Below are 19570 nucleotides of genomic sequence, written 5' to 3' on the forward strand. Positions count from 1 at the left end.
TGATCTGGTTCTAACTCTCCTGCCATAGGCAGGGATGCCACCCAGTAGATCAGGTTGCTCAGGGCTCCATCTGGCCTTGAATGCTTACAGGAATGGAGCATCCACAACTTCTCTGGGCCACTTGGGTCTCAGGGATCATGCACAATTGATTGATGCTGGAACCATCAGGACCAGGATAACACTGTATCTCACTGGTGCTGTCAGTTAGCATCAGCTCTCGGGGCTCTTCTTTGCTACAGCTCACGGTCTCCAGCAGAAAGGATTAAAAATTGCATGTGCCCACTCTGCCCCCACCAGGGTACCAGGCCCTGGTGCCCCCAGGGGAGCCAGCCCAGGTAGCCTGGTGGCAGTGCTGCAGGGACATGGAGACCGAGGCACTCTGTGGCAGGGGTTTGCCTGAAGCTTCCCAGGTTCAGGGCAGCATCCAGAAGACCTCCAAAGGCTCAGGGACCCTCTGTGCTGGCCCATCTGGCTCACAGTGAAAGGGGCTACAGGGCTGCTGATAGACTGGGCTGGGTGACACCCCCGAATTGCCACAGCACATCACACCCCCAGTCTGATGGGCTATGGCAATGTTACGGGAAACTCAGGCTCGGCAGGATTGCCTGGCATATGAAGAGGGTGGGTTTGGGGTCTTACCACTGGCAGGGCTGGAACTGGTGGGTTTGCAGCCCCATGGGGACCCCGGCGTAGTGCCCAGTCACCTCCATCCTCAGTCTCGACTGCATCCTTGCCCACACAATTAAGCAATATCCCTAAGCAAGGACTGAGCACCATCTAGTGGAATAAAAAGCCTTTTAGTGGGAATGTTTTGTGCCTGTTGAATGATGCCCAGTTCTGCCTGATGGGCATTGCTGCCCTCTTGCCCCATTGCTTCCCTGAGCTCCCAGGGAGACCTGCCTGAATGGCAAGGTCAAGTATAAAACAGGCGCGTTCAGGTATAAATGGCATATAATTATAAACCAGCATTACCTCCTCGCACAGTTACTGTTAAAGCACCTGGAATTTCTGTGCCTGAATTTCTGGCTCTACACCTGGGGGCACACAGCATTTTGGCATGCTCACCCTGGACCCTCTCCTCACCACCACCAAGGTACCTGGCTCTGCTCTTCCAAACTCACCTGCCAAATAGCACAAGTGGCCACTGAACAGAAAAACTGAGAGTTTCCCAGGGAAAAGGTTTTCCTGCAGTATTGAATCAAAGTGGGGAGTGAAGAGTGATAAGTACTTTCTGTGGGTACAGAGCAAAAAAGATATTGTCCCTAAAAATCTCAGCTACTCTTACAAATGCTAATTGTGGGGATGTGGCCAGGTGAGTATGGGTGGTTGTTTATTCAGGTAAATGTCATGCTTAGAGAAGAAACATCCATTATTATGTGCTATCTCTGCTTTCTGGAGCCTAAAAGCTCTCACATATGAGGTGCTGAGGGTTTTCTTCAGCACCTGTGGAAATGAAAACCCCTCAGATTTCACAAAAGTGGATTTCTGTTAACGTTGGTTTTGCACATGTGCCAGCACATGCAGCAGTCCTAGAAAAAGCAGGTGCTGGATGAAAAAGGCATCAGGTCCCCTGTGAGTCAAGTGAGCCAGATGATCTGTGACTCCTGCTTGGGGATTGCCACAGCAGGCCAGCTGGGCAAGGCTCAGGTCGGGTCCTTTGCCCAAAGCACACACAGCTGCACAGGTTTTCCAGTGATGTATCTTGAAGCAGCATCGTCATTGAGGAAACCTGCTGAACTCAGCCTTTGGGTATTACACCCCTTGAGGAAGCCTTCTTACCTCTTCCAGAGCTGTGATCTCCTCCTGCCCAATTTCACTATCATGCTACTGCTTCAGGCCAACGAAGTTGCTAAGAACTGCTACAATGCTTCTTAAAAGAAGTCTAAAAACCAATTATGAGCTTTGAGGAACCATTTGAAGGGGCAAGCATCAGTCCAAAAGGCATCTTTTACAGGTTTAGAAGCTGGGTACTGCAAACAGGGTGTTGGGCACCAACCTTTAGCACTGAGCTTAAAAAGGAGTTTTGAACTGGATGTTTTTAGGTACAGAGCTTGACACCGACTGTGCAGAGCAGGCCAAGTGGTGCCCATCACCAATAGCTCTGCTCAGCGCTCAGATACTTTCATGGCTGTGCAGGGACAGCGGAGGCAAGCCTGAGAGACACAAGTCCCCCTTATAACACCATGTTTTTTCAGAAGAGGGCAAAAGCAGACTGCCTGAGGGAGCAGCTGAAAGCAGCACCTCTCAAAAGAAGAAGAACACAGCTATAGAAGAATAATGATTTTTCCCCTTACCTCCTGTAGTTACTCAGTACCATCATCCCGTGCCAAGGAGTAGGGACTGACATGGACTGAAATACCACCCAGACCCCAGTAAACCCCTCCTCCCAGTGCTCAGCCTTCCTGCTGACAGCCAAACCTGGGCAACTGGAGGGACCCTGAGCACATCCAGATTTTTGGAGGATGGAAGATACTCCAAAGCCTCCATCCTTTGCCAAGAGAAGCACTTAGTGCCATTGAGAAGGGTGCAAATCAGTCCCAGCAATAAGAAACCTACCTGAGTTTTTCTTCTGCAGAACAAGCCACTCACTACTGCCTCCCACCAAGGGCTTCAAAAATGTTTTTACTTAATTCAAACTGTCTCAATATGTATTTCTCTAATAGACCATCCACCAGCACTTCCCCGTTAAGACATTGGGAAATGTATTCCGAGGTCACAACCATTGCTATAGTCAAGCAAAGGCACAATTTGACACATGAATTGCAATGCAATTCTCAGTGGCACTAGTAAAAATTATTATAAGTGAATATGATCATCTTTTCGGGGCTTCTTTTGGTAATCCTTGCCTATTTCCCTGCATCCTTATGGTGTATTTAGAAGGACTGCTATGCAGGGTTGCTTTGGGGAGTGCAATCCTATCCCTGTGCTGAGCTGTGTGGGGAGCCAGGTGTCACGCTCCCTCTCATCAACAACCCACCATATGTCCCTGGCAGCCCGAGAGAATGATGCAGGCCTCTTGCACTTGGGTCGCCCTGGCAGCAAAACCAACTTGCCCATAGGCAGACCCCTGTGGGCAAACACAGCCATGGTCATGGGGCTGAAGGACCGAGCTAGTTGCTGGACCTCTGCTGCCTTGTGGAGTCCAGTTGTTTGTCTACCCACAGCTCAAAATCATTTTCGTTATTAGTGACTCAAAGAGTGAGAAGCAGTACCAACCCAGTTGAGGTGGCAAATGGGTTTTCTCACATCATAGTACATTTTTCTTGTCATCAGTGATCACTCTGCAGCAGGCTATATGACATCTTATACTACATTCACCCTTCTTAAATTATTTTATGACCCTTGCTTTGATCTCCAGAGTACCCCTGATTTGGGAGAGTACAGAGCTGAAAACCTCTGGCCAGTGAACCATGCATTTCTCACTTATGAGTTGCTTTCTTCTGACAAAAAATGGTGGCAAACCATAGCCATCAGTGAAAATCCCAATGCTGTTTTTCCGGGGTGATTAATATAGAAGCCAGCTCAATCTGGGCTTAGTTTACGCTGTTGGCTATAATTAACCTTTTATTTTTGGAAGTTACTAGATGTAAACTTCTTCCTTCATGAAATGGAAAGGCAAGGGGTATTTCAGAGGTTTTATGCCTTGCTTTAAAGCTGGTCCACATGGAAGGAGATAGAACAGGTATGTGGCCTTTTCAGCTTTTGTAGGATGCACAGAGAAGGGGCAAGAGATTTCCCTCCCTTCCACCACTGAGTGATGAGTATTTTCAATAGTGGCTTTAGTTAAAAAGTGTTGGATCTTACAATAAACATTTTTTTAGCCCCCTGCTGTGATCATTAGCAGCATTGAGGAAGATCAAGCCTGATAGCCTTCAAATGTTCAACTTACTAAAAGCTACCCCTCCTTTTCCTTAGTGCTCTCTCCTCCTTTGCCCCTAATGACACATTCCTGATAAAAGCCATCCAGTCCCACCCTGAAATACAAGTGGTGCTGGTTCCACTCAGCCAACCTCTGCTGCACCTGGAGTGTGAGTGGACAGGGTCCCTGCCTTAATACATGAGATGTTTCATACTCCAGTAAATCCAGTTTAAACACTTGCTTTCCAAAAATCTTGGATCCAAAGGGCTCAGATAAAAAAAAATCCTAAAGGAGATTTAATGCTTGATATACAAATGTTAAGATGCTAGAGCAATTCCAAATATATATTTAATATATGAATAATTAAGTACCTCAAACCAGCAACAAATATGAGGAATGAAGGATGTGAACATGATGACTGAAATGAGTTTCCTTCAATTCCCAGACACAGGATGGAGAAAAATGGGGAAGTCATCCCCAACCATCCTTAAACTCTCAACATTTTGACCTAAAAGCAACAGTTGTAATAACAGAGAAATTTTTGTAAGAAATGAACCTCCTCACATAGAGCATGATCTGAAAATATCCTTATGCTATCTGCAGTGTTGGATAAATTGCCACCATCCTCCCCCCACCTGAGAGTGCCCATGGGATCGGAAGCTGAGGAGCATCCCGCATCCAGCAGGGCTGAGACAGGGTTGCTGCCACTCTCAAGAGATCCAGCCAACCCCTTTGAATGCAGGGCCAGTGGCAGACTGGCTAGAAAGAAAATGGAATTTTAATTTCACTTTTTTTCCTGTGTCATCTTTCATAGCAGAGCAGGGCCTTGGGGGGGAAGGTGCTGTCCCCAGAAGCAGAGCAAACTTACTCCTAACCCTGTTGTGAAATGCTCAGCAGAGGAACAGTTGAACACTTGAAAACTTCAAGACTTTAGAGACTTGAAATAAGGATCTAAATTGTTAGATTTTCATCAGTTGGGGGGGGAAGGGAAGTTTGGTGTCATTTTAATTGCTTTTAATTAGGGTTAAATTTAAAACGAGTCTTTTCAACAACAGAGTAATAAACACAGAGGAAGAAGGTTAAGAAAGGGTTTAATTTTCTCACGGGGGAGGGGAGGTTTTGGTGGGGTTTCTTTACCCACCGAAAGGCTGCAGCGTTGCTCGGGCTGCAGGCGGAGGGAGCGGGACGTGTCCCTCTGCTCTGCCCTCGTGAGGCCTCGCCCGGAGGCTGCGCCCGGCTCCGACCCGGCACAGGCGGGATGTGCCCGCCGGGGCGGCACGAAGGGGCAAGGAAGCAGCGGGCACAAAGATGCTCAGAGGGCCAGAGCACCTCTCCTATGGAGCCAGGCTGGGAGAGCCGGGGATGTCCAGCCTGGAGAGGAACGGGCTCCGGCGGAGGCCTCACTGCGGCCCTCCAGTGGCTGAAGGGGCCTATAGGCAAGGCAGAGAGCGATTTCTTCACATGGGCAGCGAGTGAGAGGAAAAGGGGGAACGATTTTAAACCAGAAGAGGGAAGATTTAGATTAGATGTTAGGAAGAGCTGTGAGGGTGTCGAGACACTGGAATAGGCTGCCCAGAGAAGCTGTGGATGCGCCATCCCTGGAAGGCACTATTCCAGGCCAGGATAGATGTGGCCCTGAGCACCCTGGTCTAGCGGATGGTGTCCCTATCCATGGCAGGGGAGTTAGAACCAGATGATCTTCAAGGTCCCTTCCAAGCCAAAGCATTCTGGGCCTCCACGAGGGTGCAACGAGGTCACCGGCTACCGGAACATGGAATGTTACCAAACGGTTGCCATGCGGGCGTCCGCACGGAGGGGTCAGGAGCCCAACACTCCATCGACAGTTGGCAGTTGGCGGATACTCTGCTGGGAAGCAGGTGCAGAGCCTCTGTCTTCTCTGTCCCTGGTGGGAACAGAAGGCGATTTGCTGATAATTTTCAAGAAAAATTCTCAACTAACTGAACAGGTGAGTGTAGATGATCTTTGAAAGTGTTTCTGATGCTGTGGGGCTGTTCTGGGCTTCAAGTCCAGCTGCAGGTGTCTGGGACTCAAGTACCAGACTCATAGATTTCCCCTCTAGCTTTGGGCAGAAACTGGTGACTCGTCAAAGGGAATCTTAGAGTATGTGTGGGTATTTAAGAGAACAGGCATTCCAGATAGGTAATCTCCTCTCTTCTTTTCTGATAGGTTCGGAAGAACATCATTCTCTGATTCCTAGAAATCAGGATTTTGTAGACTGTTCTGCCTAAGGAGTCTAAGGGATCGATTGCTGTAACTTCCCTGAAATTCCTTTTTTGGTGTTTGTCCCACTGACTTTTCCAGTGGTTTTAGATCACAAAACACCATGAGCACAGTAAGTACTTTACTACTCAATGCAAATCTGATTTCTGAAATATATTTTCTGGGGTACTTCTAGAAAGGATTTCAAGAGTTTTTAGCAAGTGCACGGGAAGATAAGCCTGTTAAAACTTTATGTAACTTCATGTTCTGGGATACTGAAGGTTTTGAATCTCTTGGGGTGCTAGCAATAGCTCAGAAATTCTTACAGTGTGAGCAACAGCCTGATAGAATTGTGAACTAGTCTTCTTATTTGCAAGCCACTGGGATAGGCTTTTTCCTGGTGAGGCAACTGGTAAGAGATCAGGGGTGATGTCTTTTCCTTGATGCAATGGGCTCAGGTAGGAATGACCCAGAGCACCATTCAGTGTGTATTCCAGCCGTTGTGGAGTTGTTTTCTGTATCCTCGTGTACTTTCACTGGTGTTGCAAAAATGAGGGCCCAGTTAATATTACTCCCACACAAAATGCTAAGACTTTGTTCTCTCTTAGAATCGGCGAAAGCGCCGTGGAGGAGCCGTTAATTCCAGACAAGCTCCGAAACGAAGCAGGCTGCTGGCTTCTAGTGCCGGTGAAGCTTCAGCAGCAGAGCCAATAGACCTCGAAGACAGTCATGTGCTTTCTTTTGACCTTGGTAAGAACAGAAACTGCTTCTAGAGGTTTGACATACAGCTGAACATATGCTTTTGCCAGTTTCTAGGCCCTTTACTGGGGAGGAAGGGAAACATGGGATTTTAGGAAGTGCCTAGTATGGCATCTCTAAACAACAAGCCTTCTCACAACCATTTGGGTTTGTTACTGAGCTGTGATACATTTTCCACTAAAATGAGAGAGATTCCATGCTTTCATTTGAAAGAGAATGAGAGAGAATTTCTGCTAAAATGAGGGAGATGAGCTGTGTATCAAAGGTCCTCAAGTGCTGCTCAGACATCTGAATGAACTCTGATGAGCTGGCAGGTGCCACAGCTGCCACTACAGAGGGTGGCAAACTAAGTATGAGATCTCTGAAGTTGGAAGAAGATAAGGAAAAGGTAGCTGTGCCCCATCCCTCAGGGGAACATGTACAGCATGGTACTGTAAAATTATGATACCCTCTATGATTCTGGTTCTGCTTTGGGTTTTGTTTTGGGTTTTTTTTCTGTCTGATAAACATTACCCTATGTTAGATGAATCATCTGTTGGTGTGTACCTCCCGCAAGATATTGTTATCCAACAGAATTGTGTGAGAAGTTCAGCTGCTGTTCCTCTTGTGCTGCCACCTGTGATAAAACAGGGATGGTAATGGTCACTGTGGACTGTTGAGGGCAAAGCTTGAGTGAAATTTTGGCCACATTCCTGAAGAGAAGAGACCCAAGGCACAAATGAATCTACCTCAGCCTGTTCCACAGTGACAGCCCATTTCTCTTTTTCAGCTGTTGACGAAATCATAGATCTCACAGACGAATCTGCTGAGCCTGAAGTCATTGATCTAACTGGTGATGATTCTGTTGTGGTAAGTAATGAATGGCACACTTCTGTCCATCTTGCAGTCAAATTAGTTTTCTCATGTGCTCCCGGGCCTATCTTCTGGCATCTAACTAGGGAGCCTGACCTCAAGGGTTGAAACACAGCTCTGATTTACCACTTTAGACAGAGTTACCAGTCAAATGCACCTCTGAACACATTAACACTTCCAAGTATCCCTTGTAGTGAAAAAGTAATTTAAAAGAGCCTGTTGCTCCAGAACTTGGGCACAAAATTTACCAGTCATTGGTAATGTAACAGAAGGAGATGCAATTTAAAAGGGAAGTTATTCCAGAGATACTCATCATACAGGCCAGGGATTTAAAGAAAAAGAACAGGAGAGGACAGGAAGATTTTGACTTCTCAAATATTAAGTGTTTACCTGCAACATCCGTTTAAGGTTCTCCAGGTCACTGAGGTGTTCATCTAATATGAAGTGTTTATGGCCATCACTGCTGAATTTACCTGTTTAGGGCAGAAAGAGGGATAGAAACACGTCCAGCCTAAATCCAATTAGGGAACTGAAAGAGGGGAGCAGGGAGGAAAGGCTACATGTGGTTCCTAAGCTGCCTCTATTTCGACCCCATTGCAGCAGTGGGAGCAGAACCAGGAGCACCCACTTGTTTCCAGTGCAGCAGACAATTCAGTTGTGCTACTGACGAGTGATGATGAAGAGGAACCAAGAGATAATGATGGGTATGTGACAGATAAAGTAACTTTCTAAAGTCTAATTTCTGACACAGGGTAGAAAGAGGTTTTTGCCAAGGCTTTGAGTTCTGCTTGATTCTGTGTGAAAAATTCAGACCTGGAATATAGTGGCCGGTCTGTTTTTAAAAGCCCATCCAAAAACCCAGTAAAATCCAGAAGAAAACTTTTTTATCACATTAAGAAATTAAGGAATGGATCTTACACTGTGGCTTGAGACACACTGAAATGCTTGAAGTACATAAAAGCTCCTGAAATGATTGTGTTGCTGGACTGGGATGTTGCTAGATCAGAGAAGGGAATGTTTTAATTTCTGACACTTTATGTGTTGCTAACCCTCCATGCACAGTGAAATTAATGGCTGCATTTTCTTTCAAGTTCTCTTCTCTCTAGCACACGGCCAGTAGGTACTGTTAGCTCTCCAATTTGGATAGATGACTACTCAGAGGTAAGGATCCACATGTTGTTATCCTTTCAGCTTTATGGGAGGGCAAAGAGGACAGAGGGGGATCTGCACAGCTCAACTGGCTGATGGGGGATGCCACGGGCAGCTGGCTTGAGCACAGACCTTGCTTTGGAGCTCCAACTAGCACGTCCCTCCAAGTCACTTCTCAGGGGTGTACACACAGGGAGGAACCCTTGCCAAGATGGCACTGGCAGATCTGTGGGTTCCTTATTATTCTAGCAGATACTGACTGATTGCAGATACTCCAAGTCCTATTAGCCTGGTGCCAATGCAACATCAAAGTTGAATTCTTTACTCCAAACCCCTATTGTGGTTTCCTTTCTTCAGCAGCCGTTCATCTAACATGGATTGTTTATGGCTATCACTGCTGAATTTTCCCATTTGGGAGAAAGAGAGAAAGATACACCTCTGGGTCAAATCCAGTTAGAGATCTGAAACATAGGAGGTGGCAGAAGGGTGTTCAGATGTTATTAAACTGTCTCTGATTTTACCCCGTTCTATCAGTGGGAGCAGAACTAGCAGCACCCTCTTGCTTGTTTTCAGGGCAACAGCTAACTGACTATTACTTTTAATGTTCTTAACCAAAATAAGAAGTCTATAGCCTACCATTCTTTGCCTGTTCTGTCGTAACTGCTTCACTGCGCTGGTGTTAGTATGGAACACCAGGCATGCACACCGTATTCTAATTGTATTTTCTTTTCTCTCCCTTCCCATATGCATTGGTGAAGCTTCTTGAAGGTGAGTTGACTTTTTCCAGTTGCTAATGGAATTGTCCTAAATGTAATCATTATTTTTTGTTTGTCTTTTCCAACAATCTCTAGTACCAGGGATTGAAACTGCATTTAGCAGAAGGCAAAGGACAGTGCTAAAGCCTCTGGCCAATGTCTTAGAGAATGGATCTCATCTGTGTCTGCTAGCTGCTATCAGACACAGTGGAATATCCCTGCAACAGAAGTTGTAGCTGAATGCTCTTGCAGGAAATAACTTTAATTTGGTGACATTTTCTGTAATTTTAATTGATTAGTGCTGGATTATTGTTACATGGACACAGGAGTTGCAGAGATCATTGTTGCATGCGGTTTCTGAGAATTAAAAAGTGAACAGTAGGTCTTGATCCTTCAGATGTTAAAGACTAGGCCACTAAAAATTGATCTCCTTTGAACTTGGGTGATAAAACTCCATTTTCAAGTTACCTTAACTGAGGAGGGAGATGATGGCAATTTCTAGGGAGACACTGCTTCAAGTGTTTTTATAATTTCCAAGGACTGTTCTTAATAAGACTCGTTTGATAGAAAGTGCCTTTGAGTGGGGAGGTTTCATTTAACACAGACAAAAAGAGGGCAACAGTTTAGCATCATACAGCAACAAGGAAGCACAGCAGCTCCAGAATGTACAGTTTTAGATTTAAGCATTTATTCCATCCCTTCTGAAACTTTCGGAACAAAGCACTCTCTGTTTTGCCAAGCCTTTTTCTTGTGTATGTGCTACATCACCATGCTCCTTGGAAACTTGACTGCAGTCCTCTCTCCCCTATCACACAGCAATTGTTGCCATTCCTTACCACAGGATCACAGCAGACCGTATTAGTAAGAATAGTGTGAGAGACCTTCCCTTTATAGGGGCATATTTATTCACAGGTAGTGTATCTCAGTGGACACTGAGAATCTCTCAGGTCATGTTTTAACTGTTTGTAGGGTGATTATAGCAAATGTTTTGTTTCCGTAGCAGAATAGTCTCAATGTGTGGAAGGGTTCAGCCTTAATATTTAGGAAACTACTTTGTTTGAGATTACTTGTAACCCAGCTGAATAGTGTCCATTTCAAATAGGACCCATTACAAACTATTTACAATAATGCATTTGAAGGATAGTTCCAGGGAAAAAGAGAGAGTAAATGATAGATCTGACTTACCAAAATTAACTTACAGGGTATGAACAACAAGGGAGAAATCTTACACCAAGAAGCCAGCAACTGTTGGACAGCCCTGTACTGCGCAGTTATGAATATGAAACATATGAATATGAATATGATGTGCCTGACATAGAGTCTGAAGTGACTGACGTAGAATCTGAAGTGACTGACGTAGAGTCTGAAGTGACTGATGTAGAATCTGAAGTGACTGACGTAGAATCTGAAGTGACTGACGTAGAATCTGAAGTGACTGATGTAGAATCTGAAGTGACTGACGTAGAGTCTGAAGTGACTGACGTAGAATCTGAACTGACTGAGATAGAGTATGAAGAGACTGGCATAGAGTCTCAAGCGGCTGATGTAGTGCTTCAAGTACGGAGATCACCGGACGAGGAACCTGCACCTTCAGAGTACGTATGCCTTGTGACCTACCAAAGAGTGATTTTTGCTTCTTTGAAACCTTCACTTTACTTGTTTCCCTCTTTCAATGAGGATTGCATCCTGTGCTGCATGATGATGAAATGATAATGTTTGCACTTTGGGAGAAAAAGGCAGCCCAAGGCAGATGGGCAACTTTGCATACAACCTTAAAGACGAATTTGGGGGTATGGCAAGAAAGGGTGATTAGTCACAGGCCCTTGCTCATAATATGTTGCATTTACTTTTCATGTTAGGCTCTAGTAGTGATCTTGGATATGGAAATATTTTCATTAGTGTGGATGGTTTGGCATCACAAGACTGGCAGGCAGCAGCCAGGCAAATTCTGTGCAAGTCTTAATAAAGCTGGTATGCTTTGAGCCTTTTGGATTACTGAAAGGCAACATAAGAGAGAACTTAAAATAAAAAAAGAATATGTTTTCCTTCTGTCTCAAGCGTGTTACAGAGCGTGCCTTCCTGCTCTCAGTAGGTAAGGCTGGAAGAACTCAGAGCTGCAGAACATTGACCAGAGGGTTCTTCCTGAGGCTAGAGCTTGCCAGAGCCATCTGCAGTGTTACTCTGTAGTATCAGACCTCATTCCATTCTAGAATGAATACTTTCCAGAGGACAGCTTGATGCTTTGGTTGCAAAGCTGTTATTGATGACCCATTGGAGATAAATGCTGCCATATATAGACTTCCCAGTGCTAGAGACTGCTATTATTTCAAATCCTAGAGCAGGGTGGCTGACTTCATCTTTCTCCCAGTGAAAACCAAGACACTGTTTCCTTTAGGACAGGGAGATCTGAACTCTTCATTACATGCAGCAAACTGAGAGAGTTAAAGACATACAGGGTTCTTCAAAAGAAATGCATCGTGGCTACTCAGTGCAGTCAGATAATTATGTGACATTTTATATATGAGTAACCCTCGATGCCCAGTGGTATTAATTCTGGGTCTGTTCTCTCTAGGGAATGGCAACGAGCTGTAAGGTGCCCAATCTGCATGGATTTTTATTCACGGGTAAGGATCCACATGTTGTCATCCTTTCAGCTTTGTGGGAGGGGTAACGGGGCAGAGGGGGAGCTGTGCAACTCAGCTGACTAATGTGGGGTGCTACAGGCAGCTGGCTTGAAGCACAGACCTTGCTGTGAAGTTCCACAAGTCACTTCTTGGCGGTGCACGTAGAGGGAGAAACCCTTGCCAAGATGGCCCTGGCAGATCTGGGGGTTCCTTATTCTAGTAATGGACTGATTCCAGATATTCCAAGTCCTATTTTCCTGGTGCCAGTAGAGCAGCAAACTCGAATCCTTTCCTCACAACACGTTGTGGTTTCCTTTCTTCCAGATTATACGAAGTGACCGACATGTTGTGTCAACCCAGTGTGGCCATCTCTTCTGCAGTCGGTGCATCGCTGTTGCCCTTGAGAATTCCAGGGCTTGCCCAGCCTGCAGAACAGAACTCCCTCCCAGAGACTATCATCCCGTTTATTTCTGAGTACTTCTGTTTCTCAGGACAGAAGTATCCCCCCCAATCAGATGGATTTTCGGGGATAGGTGGCAGAAAGACTTTTTTCTTCATGTACATAGTTCTTGTTGTATACAGTTCCATTTTTCCTGAGTTTAATTATAAATAAACTGTTAATTTATTTAAATATAGTCAAGTCTGTCTGCTTATCTATGTTGGACTCTGCTGGTAGACAGAGACTTCTTTTAACAGGTGGAAATAAAATTCTTGGTTTGATCACTCAGAAGCACTCGTTCTTTTCATCACCCTGTAGTTTTTGATTTTGGGGGAAAAATGCTAAAGGCATAAGCTTTGTAGTTCTTGGGGCAGTGTGTGTTGTATGGTAAAAGGAAACGGGCAGTGCTTGGGGTGTGAGGGCTTCTGTTTCTCAGGAAAGACTCAGCTGAATGTTTTGGTGAAAATGTCCTGATTTCAGTACTTTGAGGATTGAAAGAGCAGCAGATTGTGCACACGTCCAAAGAAAAATATTTTCTTTGAGAATATAGCTGTGTAAACTGCTGTGTTCAACATCTAGCCTGCAAAATACGTCTTTACCTGTGAGGTAAAGACATAAAGCAACCGCTGGGGAGCGCATCACCACCATGATCACTACCATCACTATCATCATCACCATCATCATTTACCTTTCCCACTCTAAAACCGAATTGTCTGCAAAACAAGGAGCCAGCAGCAGCTCCTAGACCCTGGCTGCTGACGTGGTCTGGCAGCAAGTGTCCCCATCAGTGACAGGGAGATACAGTGGACATCGCCAGCCAGTGCTGACGGCACGTACCTGTCCAGATTTTGGGAGAAAGCGTCCTGCTGAGCACACAAGTTGTTTCTCTAACTGCCTGCAGGCCTAAGCAAGACCTACACTTCCCAAGCTCTGGTTTAAGTGCTTGCAAACATCTCCATCTGCCTGCTGGCCTTGCTACTTCACAGCTCAGGGGCTGTTGCTGCTGAAACATCCTACCCTGCACGTGAGTCTTCCACAACGGCTCATCCTGCATTTCCCCTTGAAAAATTCAATTTCATCAGTGGAGTTTTCAGATCCTGGGGATGGAAAACTCAGGGAAAAATAAACTGTCACGGACTTCAGGTGCCATTACCTACCCAACCACCACTGGATGTGGCACACTAAGGGTTGACTTAAGGGCATTTGCAATCAGAATGCCAAATTCCTTGCTGCTTGGAGAGGAAATAAAAAATAAAGACAGTTGCATTGTTACACTGACATTTCTGGTCTATTTGGATTAAAAGATAAAAGTTTGCTGCAAGTTGTCATATCTGAAAAGCACTGCTTCCTTCTGTAAAGGAACTTTTTAATAGGTATTTTAGGATAGGATATTGCATTTTATGGATTTTATAGGTTGCATATTTGGAAAGATGTACTTTCACTTCTTCCAACAAATCTCACACAAGTTTGATTCAAACCTCTGCTTTGATTTTTGTTTGCTTGTTTTACACCTGCTCCATCAGCAGCCAATGGGTCTTTGCCAAACCTGTTAAACCAAACGTAAAGCTGATATGAGCAGGAGTCACCTACACAGGTGGGGGCTGGCAACCAAGACAGAACATGTGTCCAGGCTGAGAAATTGCATATATTACCTTCTCAGTAACCATCCTATTTTCACAAGATAGCAAAAAAAAATTTCCTTTTTAAGCGAAAGTCCAGCCAACAGTCTAGAAAAAAAACCCAAACAGAAAGCAAACAAAGAAACAACAACCCTCCCCAAACCAAACCAAACCCCCCCAAAAAAACCCCAAAACCACACTCATGAGACAGCTGTGGTGTGAAATACAGGCTAAGAGCCACTCCACAGAGCACTTCCCCAGGTGAAATGACATAAGGAAAAAGCCCCCCAAAGCCCCACCAAGAATCAGTGGGTTGGAGTCAAGACACCAAACTGCCTTAAGAAAGGAGATCAAAAGCTGAGAGTATTATGGTCTAGGTTGGCATGTTATTGTCAATACAAATAGTTGTAACCTAGCTCATTTCACATGTGTTATGAGGTAGCTGTGATAAAATGGATGGATGCAACATTTTTGTCAAGCCCAGTTGTTTTGGGGAATATTATCTGCATGGCAGTAGATTTATAAATGTGGTGTGGGACCTATATTCTCCCCTCAGCACCTTTTTGTCTCCAGATTCATTTTAGCAGGGAAAGCAGTTCCAGATTTCCAGCTAAACCAGCCCAGGATTATCTCATGCCCCAGTAGCCTTTTTATGCATATGAAGTGACTGGGGCTAATTTTCTTAGTTCTGTGTCAGATATTTTGTGTAGTTTCATAGTATTGCTTAACACAACAGACATAAGAAAATCAACATGATTGAGAGCCCAGACCTGGCATGCTGTAGGCTCACCTGTCAGAGGCTTGGGGTCATCATTTTTAGATGCTGACAGGGACGTGTTTTTCCCATGCAAGTGCACAGAGATTGTCAGAGACCACTTCTATTAGCTGCCTCGAAAGAGAGGGAGGATTTGCTCCAGAAGTTTTCAGTATTTCTCTGGTACTTGGCTATGAAGTGCTGGAAATTGCAGGTCAGTTTAGCTAAACACAGACCAGTTTTGATTAATATGAGAGATGAATGCAAATGGCATGGTAGCAGTTGATGGGGCAGTGATGTTCAGAGGTGGCGAGAGGCAGTTTTGGAGGGTGATGCAACAAGTTTGTCTGCCAAATATTTCTGGTAAGGCAGCTGCTGGCAAATAGTTTCTGATAAGCCACAAACACCATGCAGTGGTGAACAATCAAAAAATAAAAATTAAAGGGGAGAAGTTAACATTATCCCAATATTAGCCTCTAAAAAGATGACCAGCAGTTACAACTTCCCTTGGTTTTCTGTGTGCCCCAAGGATGCAGCAACCCCGCTGACTTTTTCAGTGTCAGGATTTCTCCTCCTTATACTTTGGGTTTAATTTAAGACCTGTGTAGAGACAGAAAGCTGAGCATGTGGGCAAAGCATCACACCTGACCCAGTCCTGCTCTGTCAAAACAGACTGTTGTCAGCAAAGCCACAAGGAGAAAGGCAGGGCTGTGTTTTCCAGATGCTGTAACCTGCTGCCCTGGAGCCATAGGTTAGAGGGCTTAGACCCCTTGCACAAACATTGCAAATCAATGTCAGTGGGGTTTTGGGAAATGGTTATTAATGTTCATGCTGTTTCCCCTCTTAGAGGACACAGAAGTGTTTTTAGAAAATTAAGGACTTTCACCTGCCTTGCATTGTGACTTGTGCCCTGCTGAAGTAAAATTAAACTATCTCTTCTTCTGGAGGTGGGGACATTCAGTTTATAGTTTTTGTGAAACTGTAAAAAGCTAGCAGAGGCTTCAGTATGCAACTCCAGGTACTAATATCAAGTTCCCCAGCCTTTAGAGAAAATTCTCCTCTTTGGGCCGTTTATGCCACCACTTTGCTCCCCTTGGTAGTCTTCACAGTCCTGGGACCATTCCAGTTCAAAACTTGGAAGTGCTCCCATGGAATTCGGGGGGTGCTGACCCCATTTAGAGCAGTGCTGTGGCCTGTGGACCATGGAGTGCAGGGCAGCTGTGTGATGCTGCAAAGTCCCTGTAAAGGTGTTTTCTTCTATAGTGACCACTGATGTCCCCCAGGAGGGATGATGGGGTACTCTCTGGGAGGAAAAGCACAGCACAGGTTGTAGCAGCACGCTCTGTCTAAGCGGAAATACAGCAGCTCAAAATTTGTCTTACAAGTTTATCAGCGACGACCTCAGCAAAGACAGTCACCTGATCATTGATAAGCTCAATTGAGGAAGGTCTGCTGGTTTTAGTGTTGAAGAGTGCTGAGACCAGCTTGACCAAACTATCAGACCCCACCACAAGGACATGCAAGACAGAGGCTCCCTGACTGAGGCTGGGAGCAGCAAGGATGTGCAGGCCCTGATACAAAACTGAGAGTCAGGAGTGTGAAGCAGAAGAAACTAGAGAGTTGTAAACACCTTTGTCAGCAACAAAACATATTTTGCTGAGTAAGGTGACAACACATAATCTAAAAAATTACATATGACTGACAGTCAATCACTCTATACTTTAAAAGCCCAGACTTTTTAACGGTAGGGTCTCCTAACAAACCCCTTCTCTGAATGTGTGTGGAGATTTCTCCCTTGAGTGGGAATGCCCCTCAAGGTTAGTCCTCGAGATTGAGCAAAAGAGATTTGCCCCTGGTCATTGCTATGAGTGAGTAACACCAACCTCTACTTCGTAATTGTTTTGCTAGCTTTAATATAATTACTTCAATTGTTTTATTACAATTACTTCAATATTGCTTGAAAAATAGTGCGCTATACTAATAGTTATAGCTATCCATCCATACTGTGTGGTAAGTAATTCTGACAAAACTCCTTTTTTTCTATCATTATCATTATTGTAACCCATTTCAATAAATCATTCCTTTTATTTGTATAAATATATTTGGTTTGCCATCCTTAATCCTGCAGGACAAAGTTGTATAAAGGTAAATATAAACCACTGAAAAGTCTAGGGCTAAGACTGGATCCAGGTGCATGTAGGCTCCTCTCCGAGAAGGAGTTTAGAAAGCAATGGGGTTCTTTCCCCACCTCGTAACTCAATGGGAGGGCTTCTCTAATAATATACTTTCTCTAATAAACTTTGTCTGAAGCTCCCACTCTGCCTGTGACAGAGGTGCTGAAAACCCACCGCTGTCTCAAGTATCTCAGGGCCCACAGCAGCTGTGGTCAAGCCCTTCACACCTGCATCTCACCTCTTGGAAGATATGCTGGAGAAACCTGCTGACTGCAGGTCCTGCACACATGGCTTGCTTTACACCCTCCTCCCGTCAGAAACTTGATCCAGGGACAATTTCTGGGCATGAAAAGTACATGTTTAAGGAGGGATGGTAGTCGGACTTGGCTTGCTTTGTAAATAAACACCGGGGGTGTGTAATGCGATAGCACGTATACTTGGCTCCAGCTGGGCTGTTTCTCTATAGTGTGTTGTTTTGGTGTTCTGGACCAGAAATCTGTAGGTTTGTTTTTGTACCAGTGACTCAACCACTAAACTGCTTAACCTTCTCCACAGTCAGCGTCTCGGAAAAGCCAAACACAAGCAACTCGGACTGCATGAAAACATGAGCTGCAGACTGGCCTGAAAGCCAAAAGAAAACTATAATTTACTGGAAGGGAAGGTCCTCTTTAAATTTACAGAAAAGAGCATATATAGAAATCTAACAAAAGCATGTAATGATTGTCTGGCAGGGACCAGGGAATGCTGCTGCAAGAAGTGGTGATGTGGATCAGCCATCAGATGTTAAACACAGTTTGTCTTGGTCAGGTCATAATCCCACATCCTTGATGAGGAGCATCTCTTCTTACTACTAAAACTGCAGAGATGCAGCGAGAAAAGCAAAAGCTCAACTCAAATTGAAATTGAACAGAAATGTCAAAAACTGCAAGAAAGGGTTCTGCAGATACATAAACAACAGGAAGAGATAGAAGGAAAATATTGGCCCACTCTTAAAAAGGAGAGGTGAATTAGTCGCCATCAATGCTGAAAAGACAGAGGTTCTCAACACCTCCATCTTTACCAGAACTGCTGGGCTCCAGGCCTCAGGAACAACAATCCAGGTTGATGCAGACACAGACACACCAGTGTTAGTGGAGGAAGAGTTGTTGTGTGCCCTATTAAGGAGCTTGACCCCTACAGATTGATATTCACCTGAGGGTGTTAAGAGAACTGGATGACGACGTTGAGAGGCAGCCCTCCTTGTTATGGAGATCAGGGGACATCTCAGAAGGCTGGAAGAAGGCTAATGTCACCTCATCTACAAGATGGAGTGACATTCTTGGGGTGTCCTGCTGAGGGCCAGGAGTTGGACTCAATGATCCTGATGGGTTCCTTCCAACTCAGTATATTCTATGACTCTTAGAGGAGGATCCAGGAAGTTATAGGCTCATCAGTTGTACTTCACTCCCTGTGAAAGTTATGGAATTAATCCTTCTGGGAGTTATCACAAATAAAATGAAGCACGTAATTGGTAAAAGATAGCATTAATTCACCAGGGGCAATTCGTGCTTGACAAACCTGATCTCCTTTTATAGTAAAGGAACCAGCTCGGTCAGTGTGGGAGAAGGGGTGGGCATTGTCCACCTGGATTTCTCCGGAGCATTTGACACCATTTCCCACAGCCTCCTCCTGGAGAAACGGATGAGTTACACTCTAGACAAGTGGTCTGTGCAGGGGGTGAGGAAGTGACTGAGAGGCAGCACCCAGAGGGTGGTGGAAAATAGCTCCTTTTCAAACTGGCAGCCTGTCACAAGGCGCTTCCCCAAGAGCTGGGCAAAAATGAGGTGATGCTCCAGCACAGGCAGGGGAGCAGGATGGGGGAGTGCTGGCACGTGTGGAAAACACTTTGGGAGAAATGGACAAAATAGTTTCAGTTGGCAGGTATTTCAGTGGAGTCCTGATGACAGTGTACACTGTACATGTGGGGACACCATTAGGTAAGCTATGAAAATTCAGAGCACTGCATGAGCACCAAGATTTGTGCCATAAATGGCAGTTAAGTTTGCACTTTTTTATGCAGATCACACCAAGGTTTAAGGCAGGGCTTGCAAGCTGATTTCCTGAGGATAATACATTAATTAAGTGATCAGGCTCACGAAAGCAGAGTTGGTGCAGGATATAGACACTGGCAGACCTGCCCCAGCAGGGATCATTGCTACAGACTTGTGCAGAAGGCTCTATAGTGCTGGCAGGGACAGGGAGGCTCAGGGCCACATTCTTTCCCTCTACTTAAGCTTTACCTCTGACTAACCAGCTCTGCCTTAACGAAGAGTATTCCTCTTTCATATTTTGCTTTCTCTCACCCTTTTCCAGCTCAGTTTCCTCAG

General features: G+C 45.1%; 1 long non-coding RNA gene across 1 annotated transcript; it reads left to right on the forward strand.

Moving 5' to 3' along the window:
* Positions 1-4951: 4951 nt before the first annotated feature.
* Positions 4952-10928, forward strand: LOC108639807. The gene is made up of 6 exons (XR_003916146.1): positions 4952-6212; positions 6688-7687; positions 8291-8394; positions 8782-8851; positions 9598-9607; positions 10796-10928. It is a non-coding gene; the product is annotated as an uncharacterized LOC108639807 (long non-coding RNA).
* The last annotated feature ends 8642 nt before the right edge of the window (positions 10929-19570 follow it).

This window comes from Manacus vitellinus, unplaced genomic scaffold, assembly GCF_001715985.3.
Source record: "Manacus vitellinus isolate BGI_N305 unplaced genomic scaffold, ASM171598v3 scaffold_0_pilon, whole genome shotgun sequence".
NCBI classification, from domain to species: domain Eukaryota; kingdom Metazoa; phylum Chordata; class Aves; order Passeriformes; family Pipridae; genus Manacus; species Manacus vitellinus.